Genomic DNA, 5,433 nt, shown 5'->3' on the forward strand with positions numbered 1-5,433 from the left:
CCCCCCCCCCCCCCCCCCCCCCCCCCCCCCCCCCCCCCCGCATGCCTGCACCTCCAGGTCATGTCTCCTGTCTGTTCTGCCCCCTGGTGGTGGTGTCAGCTTCCCACTGCAGTCAGAACAGCAGAAACCCTGCCCATCGTCTGACACAGCCTGACGACTCACCTCTTCAGGCTGAACCTTAGCTCCCCTAACCCCCTCTAGATGGCCTTTCTTTGGATTTCCATGTGGGATAATGTTATAGGTAAAGCTGTGTAAAGATAGCGTAGCTGTCTAGTGGTGATTTCTTTTGTTACAATACAAATTGTTGTTTGTTAGGTTAACATTGCGCTTGAGGCCTGATTTGCTTTTCACTTAGACCTTCAGCATGTGCAAAACATTTTAGCACAAACAAAACTAATAACGTGACCACTGATTGGTGCAAAACAAGTACCACAACCAATCATTGGTCATGTTATTGGTTTTGCGTGTGCTAAAAGGCTTTGCACATGGTAAAGGTCTTGGTAAATCAGGCACTTAGTGATTATAGTTGGGCCTCAGTGTCTTCTCGGTGATATTTCACTGTTGTTTTCCTGACAGTAACACTGATGTTCTCCACTTGTGTAGGTGGTTAAGAGTGCTTATTAAGTGATTGTAATGTACTGGAATGCCATGTAATTCCATATTTGAACATGTTTCAGGCTGCAAGGGGTGAGGTCACGGTGAATGCATCGCTCCATAAATTAATTTTGCGTGTTGGTAAAATTTTCGGAGTTGATGCTGTGAGGAATGCAGGTGACCTGTTCGCCCACCAGCTGAGGTGTGGGAGCAGAAAACAACATTCCGGCTAATTCCCGGATCCTGGCAAATTTAAACAGGAATGCTCACATACCTGTCGTGCCTTTAGAGAACTAAAACCCCTGTCCCGCAGGTGAATCGGAATACCTGAGATGATTTGCGCGTGACTCCCTGCTTGCTGAAGAGGTGGCGGAATTCCGGGGGAGATTTCATAAAAGAGAAAGGAATTTTTCCGGAATGCCGGGGTGATTCCTGCAGCCCGTTTAAACGAGTCCAACCCCAGCACTGGGAATTCTGCCAGGGCTGGTGAAAACTGACTGGAATCATGAGGCTATGATTCATAATTCTTGTGTCGCTTGTTTTTCTCTCCTGGATGGGTTCATGCCTGCCATGCTATGAACTGAGCCCACATTCTTTGTGTATAACCGTGTTTCACAATGGATGTTCTTGGAAATTTCACATTGCATGTTTTATTATATACTTAGAATTATCATTTTATGAGTTTTTGGAAAACCCGAAGGTGACTCCCTGATCCTTACGCTTAGGTTTGCAGGACAGGGAGACATGTCACCCACAATATTTTCATATGAACTGGTCCCTAGATTTTCGTGCATGAGACTCGGTGGTCCGGGGCTGCAGTGTCTCTTGGCTAGGGCAGCTGTACGTGCGATGGAGGGCGTCTTGGCTAGGGCAGCTGTACGTGTGATGGAGGGTGTCTTGGCTAGGGCAGCTGTACGTGCGATGGAGGGTGTCTTGGCTAGGGCAGCTGTATGTGCGATGGAGGGCGTCTTGGCTAGGGCAGCTGTACGTGTGATGGAGGGTGTCTTGGCTAGGGCAGCTGTACGTGCGATGGAGGGTGTCTTGGCTAGGGCAGCTGTATGTGCGATGGAGGGCGTCTTGGCTAGGGCAGCTGTACGTGTGATGGAGGGCGTCTTGGCTAGGGCAGCTGTACGTGCGATGGAGGGCGTCTTGGCTAGGGCAGCTGTACGTGTGATGGAGGGTGCCTTGACTAGGGCAGCTGTACGTGCGATGGAGGGTGCCTTGGCTAGGGCAGCTGTACATGCGATGGAGGGTGTCTTGGCTAGGGCAGCTGTACGTGTGATGGAGGGTGTCTTGGCTAGGGCAGCTGTACGTGTGATGAAGGGTGTCTTGGCTAGGGCAGCTGTACGTGTGATGGAGGGTGTCTTGGCTAGGGCAGCTGTACGTGCGATGGAGGGTGTCTTGGCTAGGGCAGCTGTATGTGCGATGGAGGGCGTCTTGGCTAGGGCAGCTGTACGTGTGATGGAGGGTGTCTTGGCTAGGGCAGCTGTACGTGCGATGGAGGGTGTCTTGGCTAGGGCAGCTGTATGTGCGATGGAAGGCGTCTTGGCTAGGGCAGCTGTACGTGTGATGGAGGGCGTCTTGGCTAGGGCAGCTGTACGTGCGATGGAGGGCGTCTTGGCTAGGGCAGCTGTACGTGCGATGGAGGGCGTCTTGGCTAGGGCAGCTGTACGTGTGATGAAGGGTGTCTTGGCTAGGGCAGCTGTACGTGCGATGGAGGGTGTCTTGGCTCGGGCAGCTGTACGTGCGATGGAGGGTGTCTTGGCTAGGGCAGTTTGTGGGCGTTTGTGATGCAGACGTCTCTGACGTCCTATAAGCTTTACAGCGGGTTCGTATCAGCCCAGAGAAGGGGCTGCTGGGTATTTAATTCTGTTACTGTTCTGTGGTTCATATTGGTCCCATTTTTGGGTTCTTGTATCTGAATGTGTGTGTGTGGGGGGGGGGGGGGGGGCGGGAGGGTACATTTCTATGTGAGTGCGTGTGCGCGTATGGATGTGTATGCATGTTTGTCAGTGTGTTCACTGGAGTGTGCATATTAGTGTGTGTGCGTGTATGTTAGTGTGCGTGAGAGTGTGTGCATGTATGTTAGTGTGAGTGAGAGTGTGTGCATGTGTGTGTGTGTGTGCATGTATGTTACTGTGTGTGTGAGAGTGTGTGCATGTATATTAATGTGTGTGTGTGTGTAAGTGTGTGCATGTATGTTAGTGTGTGTGAGAGTGTGTGCATGTATGTGTGTGTGCATGTATGTTACTGTGTGTGTAAGAGTGTGTGCATGTATGTGTGCATGTATGTTACTGTGTGTGAGAGTGTGTGCATGTATGTTACTGTGTGTGAGTGTGTGTGCATGTATGTGTGTGTGCATGTATATTAATGTGTGTGTGAGAGTGTGTGCATGCACTTGTCTTTGTGTATTTGCTTGGAACACAGTGTACCTTAGAGCAGCCTCGGGCCTCTCCCTCTCTCTCTCTCTCTCTCCCTCTCCCTCTCTCCCTCTCTCCCTCTCTCTCGCTCTTTCCTCTCACGCTATGTCTCGTTCTTTCTCTCTCGCTTGCTCTCGCTCTCTCTCTCTCTGGCTGCTTGTTTTGATAGTTTGATTCACTCAGTTGTGAAGCAATGCTGAGCTGCAGGTGGTTTGTGCTCATCTCAGTGCCCAAGCTGTTTGAACCCTGGTCAGCGGGGGGGCTCTCTGCTGGGTCTGCAGAGCCCTGAATGACCACCTGATTTGTTTTCTGCAGTTCAGCATGAACTTTGCTATGCCTGCTGCAGGCTTGCATGCATTATTATGGGTATTCGCTTGTGCTTTTTATACGTTTTTTATTTTTTTTTGCATAATTCTGCATGCTGAAATTCAACAGCAATTTTTACTTGCAAAGCTTAACCTTTCTGAATAGAGTTTTCGTGCCTGGAGTTAAGCAGCAACTGCGTTCCTGAGATCTGGGGTTTTTTTTTTTTGATTACCTTTTTCTCTGTCTTTTTCAATTATACTGCCAGGGCCCGGTTCTTACAGTATTTCTCCAGGTGTTCCTGCAACAGTAGACAAGCCTGTGGAAGTGGCAGCAGGTTATCTGCGCAGAGTAGGAATTGAAATTCTGTGCAATGCGGAGTGAGGACAGGAGCTGACGGTGTTGTGGTCTCCACCGCTGCTCTCACACACAGTGCAAATGGAGCTCCCCCTGGTGCTCATTAACGGCACCGCGCCCAGGTCATCACCCCGACCCCGTCTGACCCTCCCCTGTGCCGAAAAACAGCGCTGTCACATTCGCACCCAAGACCCACCTGTCGCATTTCCCTGAGAACGAACACTGCGCTCTTCCACCTGTTCACCTCGTCCTTACCTGCCGTTCACCTCGTCCTCACCTGGCGCTCACCTGGAGCTCACCTGGCGTAACCCCCACGCAGGGGAGAGCCCTGGGAACTTTCTAGAACGGCACGCGGTTTATTATTAGGCACCGCGACCCGAACAGACCTGCTGGGCTGCAGGTAGCGCCGGTGCCAGGATGGAGGACAGCGTCCCCAGCAGGTACGCGGCTGCCAGGTGTGCACCTGCTCCACCTGCAGCCACCTGCTCCACCTCGGCCAGATTAGCCCTCTTTGTGATGTGTGTGCAGCGGCTGTTCACAACAGCCGTCGGAGGACAATAGACTCCGAACTTTCTCACAGTCGCACGGTTCATTACTGGAGTCCCCGGCTCTCTGACTGAACGCAGGGAAACCATGAAAAGCCTTTATAATGTCGAGCCTCTGTTTGACCATCTGCTGGAATCCCCCGATGATATAAACCTTGGGGGGGTTTCGCCCTTCCAGTTTGTGTTTGTTTGTTTATTTGTCAGGGAGATGATGAGAAGGAAGCATTGTTGAAATAAAAAAAAATCAATTTCAGAGGAACTTCAGTGAGCCAGTTCCTACTCCGGTCCAACCTGTGTGATTATATAACACCACCTTTAAGCCTCGGCTCGTTTGCATGTACAGGTATTTGTTTAGGATCTCTCTCTCTGTCTGTCCCAGAAATATTACCTTGGAACATTAACCCCCGCCCCCAAAGCCCCCTGGGGTGTGTGTGTGTGTGTCTGTGTCTGTGTCTGTGTGTGTGTGCCTGTGTGTGTGAGTGTGTGCGTGTGTGTGTCTGTGTCTGTGTCTGTGTGTGTGTCTGTGTCTGTGTGTGAGTGTGCATCTGTGTGTCTGTGTGTGCGTGTGTGTCTGTGCGTGCGTCTGTGTGAGTGTGCGTCTGTGTGTCTGTGTGTGTGTGTGTGTGTGTGAATGTGCGTGAACGCTGGGGGCGTGTGCGTGTGTGTGTCTGTGTGTGTGTGTCTGTGCGTGCGTCTGTGTGAGTGTGCGTCTGTGTCTGTGTGTGAGTGTGCGTCTGTGTGTGCGTGTGCGTGTGTGAGTGTACGTCTGTGTGTCTGAATGTGAGTGTGCGTGTCTGTGTCTGTGTGTGAGTGTGTCTGTGTGAGTGTGCGTATGTGTGTCTGTGTCTGTGTCTGTGTGTGAGTGTGTCTGTGTGTGTGTTAGTGTGCGTGTGTGTCTGTGTGTGAGTGTGTGTGAGTGTGTCTGTGTGTGTCTGTGTGTGTGCGTGTGTGTCTGTGTGTGCGTGTGTGTGTGTGTGAGTGTGTGTGAGTGTGAGTGTGAGTGTGTGTGAACGCTGGGGGCGCATGGCTTTTTCTGCTTTCAAAGAACGAGCTTTCAAAAGTCTCTCCCATCAGGAACATCCTCTCAATAACAAACACGCGGGGGTGACCCAGGGACGCGGGGGGGGGACGCGGGGGGGACGCGGTCCGTCTCCAGAATGTTCCGGACCCGACCGGTTCCTCCCGGGAAATGTAAAACTTAAAAGTGAAAGAAG

The 5,433-nt window shown here is 51.5% G+C and overlaps 1 long non-coding RNA gene across 1 annotated transcript in view; it reads left to right on the top strand.

Moving 5' to 3' along the window:
• Positions 1 to 4,478, top strand: part of LOC118228967 — an 8,935-nt gene extending 4,457 nt beyond the window's left edge. Inside the window, exon 2 of the long non-coding RNA XR_004765584.1 lies at positions 3,751 to 4,478. This is a non-coding gene — a long non-coding RNA (uncharacterized LOC118228967). The remainder of the gene's footprint in view (positions 1 to 3,750) is intronic.
• Positions 4,479 to 5,433: the final 955 nt, after the last annotated feature.

Source organism: Anguilla anguilla, chromosome 6 (assembly GCF_013347855.1).
Source record: "Anguilla anguilla isolate fAngAng1 chromosome 6, fAngAng1.pri, whole genome shotgun sequence".
In the NCBI taxonomy this organism is placed as follows: domain Eukaryota; kingdom Metazoa; phylum Chordata; class Actinopteri; order Anguilliformes; family Anguillidae; genus Anguilla; species Anguilla anguilla.